This window comes from Macaca mulatta, chromosome 4 (genome assembly GCF_049350105.2).
Source record: "Macaca mulatta isolate MMU2019108-1 chromosome 4, T2T-MMU8v2.0, whole genome shotgun sequence".
In the NCBI taxonomy this organism is placed as follows: Eukaryota; Metazoa; Chordata; class Mammalia; order Primates; family Cercopithecidae; genus Macaca; species Macaca mulatta.
In genome coordinates, this window is record NC_133409.1 from 5,515,798 (window position 1) to 5,529,215 (window position 13,418).

At 46.3% G+C, this 13,418-nt stretch overlaps 1 protein-coding gene across 6 annotated transcripts in view; it reads left to right on the forward strand.

Annotated features, from left to right (window-relative positions):
* RPS6KA2 (ribosomal protein S6 kinase A2) overlaps nucleotides 1-13,418 on the forward strand; it is a 452,599-nt gene that overhangs the window by 271,771 nt on the left and 167,410 nt on the right. The window lies entirely within an intron of this gene.

Genomic DNA, 13,418 nt, shown 5'->3' on the forward strand with positions numbered 1-13,418 from the left:
CTGTTCTGTTTCTCTTTCTCTTTTAGCTCTGGTATTACCTATGAAGAATGTTTCTTCCAAATGCTTAGAATCCAAAAGTATATGTTGGGATTTGATTGAGATTTAAGGTCCACTGAATTCTCCTTTGACTTCATGCCACCTTCTTTGGTGCTCACACTGCATCCGAAAGCTTCTTTCTGCTCAGTACTGCCACCCTTCTCCTGAACTGCTCTTTTGCTCACTGGTGTCTGTTGAGGTTGCATCAGTGGTGAGCTCTGAGGTCTTGAGTGACTAACATGTCTGTTTGTCCTGTTCCTTTGATAACTGTCTCAGCTCGATGTTGAATTTGAGTTTCAAATGTACTTTCCAAACTCAGCCTTTCATGCTGATGTTTTTAATCTCTGATGTCTGATGATCCTTTTATTATTGATTCATGCTCAGGAATATAATTAGGATAGATCGCTGGCACAATCTGTTTCCCAGAAGGCCTATTCTTTGAGTCACAGTAGACATATCCAAGAGCAGTGTAAGGGCAGACCGCAGGTGGGCAGGTAACAGTGCTCTCCGGGAAGGTGAAGCGCTGTAGTACAGTTCTCCGGGGTGGCTGCCTGCCTGCCCTCCCCAGTCCCTTTCTGTGCTTCTGGCCCTCTCATCAGTCGGGGCCTGGTATAAGGACAGGCGTTGATTGAGATTCTGATTTCTTCCCCTCGCGTATCAGGCATCACAGCAGGATGGTCAGGAACACTGACTCTGGGCTTCTGGGTTCACATTCCAGCTCCTCACTTATTAGTTATAAGAACAAGTAGTAAGTTCCTCAACTCCTAGTTCCCTTATGTGAAATGAGATTCACAGATTCTGCCTCGCCCATACGTTGTGTGAATAAGTAGCCCCTGTAAATTCCCGAGGACAGAACAGGCTCGTCAGCCCCTCACAGCACCACACTGGGACCCTCTTCCTGCAGATGAGTTGCCTCGTTTTAATCTGAGGTGCACCCATCAGAAGCTCTCTGCAGGCCAGGACTCCCTGTAGAGCAGAGAATTCATTAGCCTGTTGATTTCCCTGTGACCCTCGCTACTAGTGATAATAGGTGACTCTCCAGTTCCCTCGAGAAGTCTTTCTCTTTCTGCTGGTATTTGGTGAAGTCACTTTCTCTACAAGCCAGGCCCGTCTCTTGCCCACTTTTCAGGACTTCTGAGAACTTTCTGGTTCACTGCTGCGCCCTGGCTGGTGATTGCTTTTTAAACAGATCATCGTTTTCTCATCGTCTAAGCTCGGAGTGATTTCTGTATCGCAGACGCTTCTGTCTCCTGCGGTGCAGCGGATCCAGCCAGTCCCGTCAGCGTGGGCCGGCTTGGGTTTGGGGACTGTTGTCCACAGCCTTCTGTCTTGTGGAACTCAGTGTGTAATACGCACAGGCTCGCAGGTGGCCATGCTGGGTACACTGATGAGATTTTAGTACAAACTGAATGCTGGGTTAGTTTTCTGGAGCTCCTGTAAGAAACTACCTCGAACAGGGGGGTTAACCAATGGGAGTTTATGCTCTCTCAGTCCTGGAGGGTAGATATCCGAGATGATACTGTGGGCAAAACCAAGCTCTCTCTAGCACCCTGGGAGGATCCTTCCTTGCCCCTTCTGGTTTCTGGTGGCCCCAGGCACTCCTTTGCTGCCTCCGTCATCTCAAGGCCGCCGTCTCGGGGTGTGTCTGCTTTCAAGTGGCCTTTTTAGAAGTCGTCTTGGATTAGATAGTCATCCAGTCATCTTGGATTAGGGCCACTCACCTCCTCTGTGATCTCATTTTAACTAATCACATTTGCAGTGACCCTGTTTCCAAGTCAGGTCACATGCTCGGGTCTGCAACTGCGACGTGTCTTTTTTCGGGGGCGGGGAGCACACATCAAACCATGCCCCATGCCGAGTGCCATTTGGATGGAAGCAGCCACACTGTGGCTGGCCTAAAGGCATTCTGCCCATCCCAGAAGGAACTCCGGTGTGGCACTGTTGGCCGTGTGGAATGATGGTAACATCTTTGCGAGGTGCCCCCAGGGCCTCCCGTGGAGGGTGTATTTGCTGAGTCCTTGCATGCTGGCCTTTTCCATCACCTGCATCTATGAAGGGTGCCTGGGTGACTGTGAAATGCCTGGGCTGCAGCCTTTTTGTATCTGATGCTCAGTGAGCATGGCTCTCTGGCATCTTCTGGCGTTTAATGTGTAGAAGAGAATTCTAAAGTCAAACTGAGACAACCTGTTTTTCTGCTTTTGTGATGCTTGTAATTAAATAATGCTCAGATTTGACTCTTCATTGACTGTGACATGGCAGGCAGATCCATTTTACTTGCAAAAGTTTGTGTGGGTTGGTTTTCATCTGTTTTTAAATCCAGCAAGGCCTTACTCTAAGTGGTGTCTTTGATGATCTCTTCCATTCCCTTATTTATGCTCTTTGCCCGGGGCCATCACTTATCCATTAGTGTTGATTATACTCACTGCCCCAATGAGGTTATTTTTTTAATTTTTTAAAAAATAAGTTTTATTGTGTATATTTAAGGTATACCTGATGCGAAGGGAAATGAGTAGAGATAGTAAGAAGGTTACTGTAGGGAAGCACATTAACACAGATGTGCTTTCAGTTACACACATGCACGTGTGTGTTGCGGGGGCAAGAGTAACAGTCATCAACTCACTCCACACAAATCCCCCGTACGGTGCAGTGCAACGACCTCACTCCACACGAATCCCCCGTACGGTGCAGTGCAACGACCGAATCCCCCGTACAGTGCAGTGCAACGGCCTCGCTCCACACGAGTCCCCCGTACAGTGCCGTGCAGCGACCTGAAGTCCTCAATGAGGATTTTAATTGTGCTGCTGCATTTCTGGATTCTTCTGGGGCAGGCTGATGGCATAGTTCTCACCCTAAGTCATGCTCCTCGCCAGGCTCCATCTTTAGGTGTGCCCAGCCCTGAAATAGAATCTGTCTCCTCCTAAAGCGGGGCCTGACACAGAGCTCACACTGGGAATCTGTGAACTTGATCTTACATGGATGCTGTCTCTTCCAGACCCTAATGACTGATTCTTATCAGCGTTTGGTAGGTTCTTACTCCTCGAAGCCTATTGATGTGGGAAATAGAAATTTACTGTTCTGATTTTATTTCCCACTATGTCCAAGTTTTAAGCAAAAAGTACAAGCAAAACAACAAAAGAAGCAAAACCAGAAGGCCGCTGTAATCAGATAGATTTAGTCTTTATCATCCCGATGATGCTTGCCAATTCAAGCCCCTGTGTCTTTGTGTGAGCTGTTTTATTTCACCTTGAATGCCCTCTCCACAGCACAGTCTGTATTCCCCCCAGTTCCCTTGCCTCCTCCTCTGAGCACCCCTAATCAAGCCGCCCAGGGGCTCTTCTTCCTCTGGCCTCTCCTGTTCTTGTTTTCTGTGTATCTCACTTGCATGCCTGTGGCCTTGTTTGTCCTTGGGTTGGTGGATATGATCTTGTCTCCCAGTAAGATCCCAAGTCTCTCTCCATTCTTTTCATGCCAGAGTTCAGTTTATGTTGTATATCAAATCTGGGAGTTCGAAATTTTGAAAACGTTGCTAACAAATCTGATTTGTATGGGCCAAAGCATTGGGTGAGAGACTTCTGTGAGACTGAGAGACCATGCTCTGTGTTTTTCATGCAGAGGTGCTGGAGACACAGGTGATGTGCGCCCATTTCTGCCAACAGTCTCTATTGGAGCTGATAGTAAAAGCTGAAAGTTCAATTTCCCAGTTTCCCTTTAGGCTCTTATTTTCCATGACTTAATGAGGATAAAATACCTAAGGGTAGAATGACATTGTTCATGCAGCCTTCCATAAAGCATGACTGATTTCAATTCTAAGGGTACAGTCCCTCCTGTGAGGCAGAGAAGATACTCTGACCGTGGAGGCTGGGTCTCTTTGCCTGGTGAATTGAGCTGGATTATTTTTCAATTCCAGTGTGGATATGTAATGGCAATAATTTAGAACAAGTGTTCACAAAAGTGCATACTTAGTGCTGCAGATTAATACCTCCCCTCCTTTTTCTTTCTTTATGTGAAAATGAGCAAAGGAACCCCAGGAGGGGCCCTGGAATGCGCTGTGGTTTCTCGTTGAACTGTCGAGCAGACGCTTTCTTCACGCTGGCTGTGAAACATGAATTCACTTTTGGCTTTTGCTGGCGGTAGTAGGAGATTGGCCCCATAGCCATCATTTTTATTTCAATCTGACCACCTGTTTCCAGAAAGCCTGGGGCTCTTTTTTAAAGAGTTTGAAAGAGTAGTGGCAATCCCAACGTTACTAATTTCAGCTCTGACGCATCAAGGGCTTAGAGCTTCTTTCTCCTTTTCCATGGGGGCACTCCCTTGCCACCCACCTCCTAGATGCCCTTAACCACCCACTCCTCCTCCTCCCAATTTGGAAGTCAGCCCCGAGCAAGCACAGTGTTCCTTTTCCAGCTACTTGCTGGAGCACAGGTACTCGCACCTGGCCACCTGTGCACAGCCTCTGCTGGCTGGGTTGACAGTGAGCACGGAGGGCCGTTGGCTTCCGCACCCTGTCTGTCATGTGCCACTGCCCAGCTGGACTCTCTTAGGGCCCCGAGCTTCTGGGAACCCTGTGCCCATCACCAGGGCACAGTAGCAGCCCCAGGTTACAAGGCAGCAACAAGGCCCACATTCTGGAGTTGAGATCAGGTGATCTAGTTCCACCTTTGATTGTTTTTCTGTACACATAGGAATATTATGTACATGCAAGTCTACAAATTAGCTGGCAACATCAGCCAGAGCGAGAGGTGGGGGACAGGCAGAACTTCCCCGGACCCCTGATGTCTCAGTGGCGTGCTGCAAGTTCCCAGTGCAGGGTCCCTGGGGAAAGGAGGCAGCAAAGGGATGCCGTGTGCCCAAGAGGAGTCCCCTAAGACCCCCAGTTCAGCAGCATGATGCTCTGTGTGGCTAGGGCCTGTGGAATCCAGTTCAGTCACCCCCTCATTTTTTTCTGCAGAAAGCCACACCTGCAGCGACTCACTGGCCCCACCTGGAAATTATAACTTAGGTCCGTGAGCAGCTGCGCACGCTCATATGCTGTTTCTTTGCGGAGATTTGATTCTGCTGTCCACCTGCTGAATGTGGAGCTGACTTTGTGGAGGTCCTTGTTCCTCTTTTTAAACTGCACTCGAAGCAGCAGAGGGTGAGGTCCCTGGGATGGAGTCGAGCTCCTGCCTTGTTTACTTTAGACCTCAGCACTGGGTGTAGACTGGGGAGTGAAACGAAGGTCCCCCATTTCTTGGAAAGAAATTCACTTTTAGTTTGTGGTACGAAAATTCTCTAACCGTCACTGGGGTCTCAATTTTCATTCATTTTGTGCTGCATATTTTGCATTCAGATGTGATAAAAAGCCAAACAGATAAAGACAAAATAAATTCACTGTTGTAACTGGAACCTGAGTGAGTGAGGAGGGCGCAGGGTCTCACTCTCATCGCCTCGGGATGCTTCGCCACAGGGCAGAGAGCACATGGTCCCGGAAAGTCCCGCCACTAATGACAGCAGCCAGCAGGAAGTCAGACTCTACCCCCCATGCTAGTGAGGCCAGACGGTTAGTTTCAGCACCTTCAGCTGTGGCTTTTCAGAGACATGGGTCCTTCATCTTCTACTTCTGAATCCACTTATATATTTTACACTTGTGTATATACATAATTTATTTTATGCTGGTTTGCTTTCCCCCCCCCCCCAATGACAGACTTCAAAAAGGGCAGACTCTTTCAAGAAAGATGTTATATCACTGCATTAGATATTCAGGAAGAATTAAAGCGTTATTTTTGAGACCCCACTCTATGCCAGAACTGTTCTGGGAGTTTTACATGCATGGGTTCATGTATTTCTTTATTTCTCACAACCACCAATCCAGGTAGGGCCCCCTCATTCTACGTAGGAGGGGACTGAAGCCAAGGACTGGTGAGGAGCTTGTCTGATGCCACACAATTAGAGTGACGGTGATTAGAACTGGTTTTGATGATATGTTTCTCTTGTACTTATGAAAAGTGATACGAATCTCTAGTCTGTGCTTATCTCATCTTTCTTGCCTCCCTCTCTCCGATGCCAGTGTCCAACCAAGCATTTCTTGGGCCTGTAGGGGCTCTGACCCAGGGGCTCTGGACTGTGTGCTCTTGTGTTTCAGTAAGATATTTTCGTGAGTTCATAAAAGAAAAATTATTTCTTGCTTATGTGTTAGTTTAATGTCAGGGTTCCTGAGGAGTGGCAACTTTGCTTCCACATGGGGATTTGGGGGACCCAGGCTTCTTCTTTGTGTAGCTCCACCAGCCTCAAGGGCCAGCAGTCAACTGGGAGGGAAAGAGACTATGAAAGAAGCACCTGCTTCTTAAAGGTACACCATCTGGACACACTCCATTCACCAGGGCTAGTCACATGACCACACCTGGCTGCAAGGAGGGCTGGGAAATGTAGTCCCCACCAGGAGGCACCTGGCAGGAGCCCCAGCCTGTGGCAGGAGCAGAGATTTCTGAAGGCTGTTGGCTCCCTCTGCTCTGGAGGTAATACTGAAATTTGACTTTGTGTGTAACTGATGTGTGTTACCTTTGTCATGTCTTTGGAATAAACTGTGGTCATTCTTTTTCTTTCCTCCTCTGGTATATATAGACTAGTTCATGGGCTTTATTAGAAGACTTATTTGATGTCATGTTTGAGATTTTCTCTTTAACCTTAAAAGATCAACCTGGACAATTGCACACAATTATAAGTAAATGTGAAAATTAAGTTCTGTAATTAGGATGGCAGTAAACACAGTGGAGAACCATAACTAATCAATACAGATATGTCAGCATTCCTCGATTCCTTAATCTTTGAGAGAAAAATATTCATAATTAAGAAGCTAACGTTGCTGAAGCTGTGAGACTGAAAGGCCATCCCAGCGAGGACAGCTTCGTTTCCCAGCCCCGAGTCAGTCACTACCTCTTTTTCATGTAGCCAGAGCTGCATCTTTTTTCATGTATTTCAGGGCATTCTGGCTGGAAGGAACAATGTGTTACTTATGATCTTCTTTTGAAACTCGAGCTTCCTGCACCCCACATCATTGTAGCAATTTGTCCCCACACGTGTGCTCAGCACTCAGAGGTGCAAAGACGACCAAGAAGCTCTCGGGTTTTCTCACACTAGTTGCTACAGCAGAAATCTGCTGTGTGTTTCGAGACATCTTGGGAATGACACACAAATGTGCCACCCCCTCGGTGATCTTAAAATAGGTCCAGATTGAATCTTTAGCTAATGTTGTTATTGTAAACCCTTGAGTTCCACCAAATGTTTCTGAGTTTCTGGACCAATATTGCATTTCAAATAGATCAATCATGGTCTCTCCATGAGAAATGAATTCTATTACATAGGAACGCTTTCTGAGCTTACAGCTCCTCACCGTATTTACTGAAAACTTGGCCTGACAGCATAGCCCCTTTGTTTCTGTTAAAATTTCAGTTATAATGACTATAAAGTAAGGTGCAAAAGACCACAATCACAGATAGAAATGACCAGATTGGGGTATACTGAGTTTCCTTAACTACTGGAGAGCTGCCGAGTATCCCCAAAATGCCCAGGCATTTTTCATTTATTAATGCGATGTCCTGACATAACTGACCTAATAGAGCTGTAAAAAGTGTTTTAAGATGTAAATGTTGACATTTAGAGTGTCCCTGTCATTGCCGAGTAAGGTCACACTGTTAGACAAATGAGGGATGGAATGTTAATGGACTCAGTTGTATCCCTCCAAGTTCACATTGGGAAGCTCCAACCCCCAGTGTGATTCTATGTGGAGAAAGGGCCTGTAAGGAAGTAATGAAGGTGAAGTGACGTCCTGAGCATGGGGCCCTGATTCCATGGGAGTAGTGTCCTCAGAGGAAGAGGAAGAGAGACCAGAGCTCTTGTTCCACCACGAAAGGGTGCTGCGAGGAGCAGCTGCCTGTGAGCCAGGAATTGAGCCCTCACCAGGACCAAATGGCCGTCACCTTGATCTTGGACTTCCAGCTTCCAGAACGATGGGAAATAAATGTCTGTTTTGTAAGCCACCGAATCCATAGTACTTTGTCATGACAGCTCAGGCAGACTAAGACAGGAGCAAAACACGCCAAGGCATTTTAAATTTATTAACCTTGTTTCATTGCACACATGGCCTACCAGAGCTGTAAAATACATTTTAAGACGTACATTTTTACTGACTTTTAGAAGGTCACTATCACTGTGGGGTAAGGTGATGAATTTACTTGAGCTAAAACAAATGTATTGATTGTATTTTGCTCTAACCTATGTTACCATTAGACAGAACCCATGGTGCATATATGGAAGTAAAATGCTGTAGAAAAACATGAGAACCAGCAAGTTTGCACATTTCTTCCTATGGCATAGTACTTCCTATGGCGTGGTGCCTCCTGGACTGAAACAAACCTAGTGAGATACATCCTCTGCCATCCAGAGGAGAAGGCCACCGGCTTGCGAGGCTTGTCTCTTTTGGCCATTGGCGCTTTAATAAGCACTCAAGAATTCAGTGGGCTTAGCTTCAGTTTTAATGACAAACTGTCACGTGAAAACATTTATCAGGAGCGTCTCTCTTTTGACACCTCTAGACAGCAGTTGGGGGACCTCGGTTTAGACATGACATCCGCAGTGTTTCAGCATGGCCTGGCCATAGCTCAGAGAAGATGTGCAGGACGCTTAAGCTCTCGACCACCAGGTGCTTCTTCCCATTGGTTTTTGCTTCTGTGCTTTGAAGTTGCTCAGCAGTTTAATCACTAAGATTCACAGGAGGCAAAGTGGAGGGAGCTGTTTCCGCAGATCCCAGCGACAGTGCCGTGGTTTGCCCCAAGCAGGCCATGTCCTCCAGTGCAAGTCCTACAGGGTGCAGAGTGCTAGACCCTGGGGTGAGCTGGATATCAGAGCCTTGGATGAGGTGCTGTGCTTGCTAAACAAGCACGAATTCAGCACTTTTAGCTCACACATAGCAATTTGGTTGTTTCTAGGATCTAATTATGTGTAATATGATACCTTGAGAAGAATGCTAATGCAAGTAAAACTTACCAAACTGCCATGTCTTTATTAGAATTGATATTGAAATAATTATTGTGTATATGCTTTAAATCTGTTTATTCCGAGTGAATTATGAATCAAAGCGGTCAACAACCAAGTCAAGACATAGTGAGTGAATTTTAAAGTAGGAGAAAATGTGGAAGGTAAAAAATACAGTGACTTATTTTTCTTAAATCTTCAAATTATTATCCACATCAAATTACCAAAACTATTTAAGTTTTAAAACCAACCTGTTATACTGCTTTATTTGGTAGCTTTTATTATTCAAGAGGTTTTTTGTATTTTGATTTTTCTTCCTCTGTACATTGGATGCATAATCGCAATTCTTACATAAGAACCCCTAAAAGAAGTTCTTTTAAAGTGTTCTGGCTTTTTCAGTCAAGATGGAAATCATATCTAACATCTTGAATAATGGAAATTTTATTACTGCCCATTTTTTGGCACTTTTTCTGTAGAGAAAATAAATGCCATTTCATGTTCCAAAACAAGATGTATGAATTTATGTTATGAATTTGATAATTCATTGCATACTATAAAACTTGTGATTTATGAAAGATCTCTCAGAGCTCCATGCTACATTTCAGTCGAATGTAATTTGTGCTGGTAAAATGACTGCATATTCATCTACACCCAACTAATGAGGTCATGGTGGTGAGCAGCTGTGAACAGTCAGCGGGATGGGTTATAGTATATGGTCATTTAACACATGTTCATTCTCCCAAGAAGTTCGGTTTTGTTGAACACATTCATGGTCCAATAAAAAGGCTTTATTTCAAAAAGTGCATGCCACCAGAAGCCAGCCCAACAGTTCAGATCTCCATGGATGGCTCAGCGACTTTCAGTGGCCAGTGTGTTCACCCTCTCCTGTGCCCTCCTGCTCACCCGACCTGCCCAGTGGGTGTTCCACCCCATCCCGCCCTCTCCCGCGTTCCACCCCATCCCGCCCTCTCCTCGTTCCACCCCATCCCGCCCTCTATGGCGTTCAACCCCATCCCGCCCTCTCCCTGGGCCCTCCTGCCCAGCGGGTGTTCCACCCCATCCTGCCCTCTCCCTGGGCCCTCCTGCCCAGCGGGTGTTCCACCCCATCTCACCCGGTGTGGGTCTTCATTTAAAATAGTCATTTCAAGGATTTTCAAATCTAAACTAGTCTGTCTCTGGGTATAATTCTCTGTAATTCAAATAGAAAGTGAATATAAGGAAAATGGACACAGTGAAATACCCACCCACTGCCCCACACACTAGAAGCCGGCCTCTCTGTAGCCTCAACAGGCCGCCGTGGGTGGGTATTTCACTTGAGGACATCAAGCCCCTCAGGCCGGTGGAGTGTAGGAGAAGGAAGGGCTGAGGGGGACGTCAGTTCCATCCCTGAGAAGCAAAGCACTTTGACCTGCGCATCCAGGTGGGTGTGGAGAGACCTAGGCCCCAGAAGGCCGCGGAGCCCAGGTGCTGTCCGTATTCTCTGCACAGACCCTGAGAGGAAGGTTTTGTCATGAGAAAAGCTGATGCTATCAAAAGCAGAGTGGATGTTTGAGTGGATTTTCACATAAAGAATTGTAGACAATATGTATGTGCAATGTTAAATTCCTCAGCCCTGGCTGGGCACAGTGGCTCAAGCCTGTAATCTCAGCCCTTTGGGAGGCTGAGGCAGGCAGATCATCTGCGGTCAGGAGTTCGAGACCATCCTGGCAAAACCCCGTCTCTACTAAAAATACAAAAATTAGCTGGGAGTGGTGACGCGCCTGTAGTCCCAGCTACTTGGGAAGCTGAGGCAGGAGAATCGCTTGAACCTGTGAGACGGAGGTTGCAGTGAGCCGAGATTGTGCCACTGCATTCTAGCCTGGGTAACAGAGAGAGACTTAGTCTCAAAAAAAAAAAAAAAAAGAAAAGAAAAAAAAATTCCTCAGCCCTTTTTCTGCTCATTAGAAATCATTGCTATGAGTTTTGTGTCTTTAACCACTTAAAGATTTAATGTCCTCCTTTTCCTCTGCCCTCTACACGTGAAAATCCAGTCTGTGTCCAATCGGGTCTGGTTCCCCCAGGGACACAGGGCACGCTGGGCTCATTGGGCCTTCTGGTCTCATTCGTCCTCACTGGGGACCCACTGAAGGGGTCAGGGGTGGGGGGCGGGGTAGACTGAAAATCAGGTCTTTTTGCTTAGTTTGATCACATACAATGACAGGCACAGACTGGGTGCCATCCAAGCAAGCTTGTCCAACCCATGGCCCAGGGCCTTTGAATGCCGCCCAACACAAATCCATAAACTTTCTTAAAACATTATGAAGTTTATGCACTCACCTTTCTTTTCTTAAAGCTCATCAGCTATCATTAGTGTTAGCGGATTTTATGTGTGGCCCAAGACAATGCTGCTGCTTCCAATGTGGCCCAGGGAAGCCAAAAGACTAGACACCCTTGAAGTTTCCTTCAGACCTTTGGATATGCACAGGACTCTGGTTGAAGCCAGGGTGTGCTGGCACAGTGGGTTTGAGGCCACGCTCCAGGGTTAGTGGACACTTGTTCTACCTTTGCTGGCCCTCAGGTCCCTGAGAGTCATCGGGCAACTGAGTCACTTGGGCCCTTTCCTCTCCAGCTTTTCACGGTGTGTCCTGTGTGAGTCACCCTGAGACTGGGAGCTCGGTGGGCACGTAAGGGAGGGCCTCCCTGATCATCAGAACCAAGGGTCAGACCTGGGGGCCCGAAGCCCACTGTGATGGGGGCAACAACTCCAGAACCTCCAGGCTGTCATAGAAAGACGGCCCTTTAAGCACGTTCAATGCTGGAACTCGATCAAGTGCCGTGATTCTAAAGGCCACAGTTAGGAATGTGTGGTCACTATGCATTCTGTATTCTTTTTGGCTGAGATAACAGAGGAACTATCCTTGGATTATTTAGTTGTCTTTTTTTCCTTCTCAAAACAGTACGTGAGTTATTTGCATCATCATAAAAGAGGATTATTTAAGAGGTCCATTCTTTATCTAGAGATAAAATTTCAATAATGTGATCTTTAGATCTTAGAAAAAGAAAAATGTAGAAAATGTCAAATCATGAAATGTAGCAACATTAAATACCACAACACTGGTCGTCTGCTGCCAAATGAGCGGTTGTCACTTTTCACAGGCCGCTTCCTTCTTGTAACGTGACGCATGGTGTTTCCTAATGGCCTGAATCTTGAATACACCAGTTTCATGGTGACACAGGATGTTCACTTTCTCCAAAAACAGTTTTGTGCTTGGAAACATTTTTTTATTTAACATTTTTCTCCAAATTTTCTTTAAATATAACCCACTTGTAACTAGCCATTACAACAATGGATCTTTAATAATTGTAGTAGAATAGCCACCACTGAAACCTCTGGAAGCATGACATTCTTGCATACATTTCTTCCTCCCCAGATGGCCTGTGGACGACAGGCCAGCACCACTCTGGGAAGGGCCCGAGCAGCCGAGAATTCCGTAGCGTTCTGTACAGAATGCAAGTCGCTCCTGTTGGGCACATCTCAACCTGGATTTTATTATAACTTCAAATTTTATAATAACATTACATTTTATCATAATGGCACTCAAAAAAAGCTGAATGCAGAAAATAGAATACAACTATAGATTGTTTTCTAAACAGCACAGACACATACTTGTCTAAGATCAGAAACCCCTGCACAGATGCGGCCGGTCGGTGGCTTGGGGCTGGCTTGACTGACACGTCTTCTCATTCCAGCTTGTTTTTTATGATCCACTGATCTTCTGTTTTCCATGCTGCTCGGCATCAGAATTACTGTTTCCTTCCAACCCGGGCCTTCTCACTAAATGTAAAATATAGAATGCAGAGGCTTTTTGGTCTCTCTGAGTGCGGTTGAGTCAAGGTGGGTTTTAAATGCAGAATCTCATAAACTGTGTTTCTAAGCTGTGACACTGCGGTCCCTCACATATCTCTGCACGGATCCCATCAATATCCTGGGCCAATCGACACTCTTCTCTACATCAAAAATGCATGAGGTGCATGGTGGAAGACCTCGGAGCTGAGCCCAGAGGCTCTGATTGAGTAGGCCTGTCCCAGCACAGTGATCCTGGCACAGTGACCCCCGTGAGCAGCCGTGCTGGTCCACATGCTGCCGTCACCTGAGGACCAGGTTTACAAAACCTCGCTCTCTAGATTGGAGCTTGCTGGCCAGAATGAGTTTTTCAACCATCATTTTTTAAAGACAGAACTGTGTTATAGTCATCACTAATATCGGTGGGATGTTTGCTTTCCTCTGCATTATTTAACAGTGTTAAACTTCACAGCCCTAAGGCCAAAGCACTTATCTCTGCTTTGCAGAAGTGAACAGCAAAGTGCCAGAGGGCTAAGGTGCTTGCCCCCAC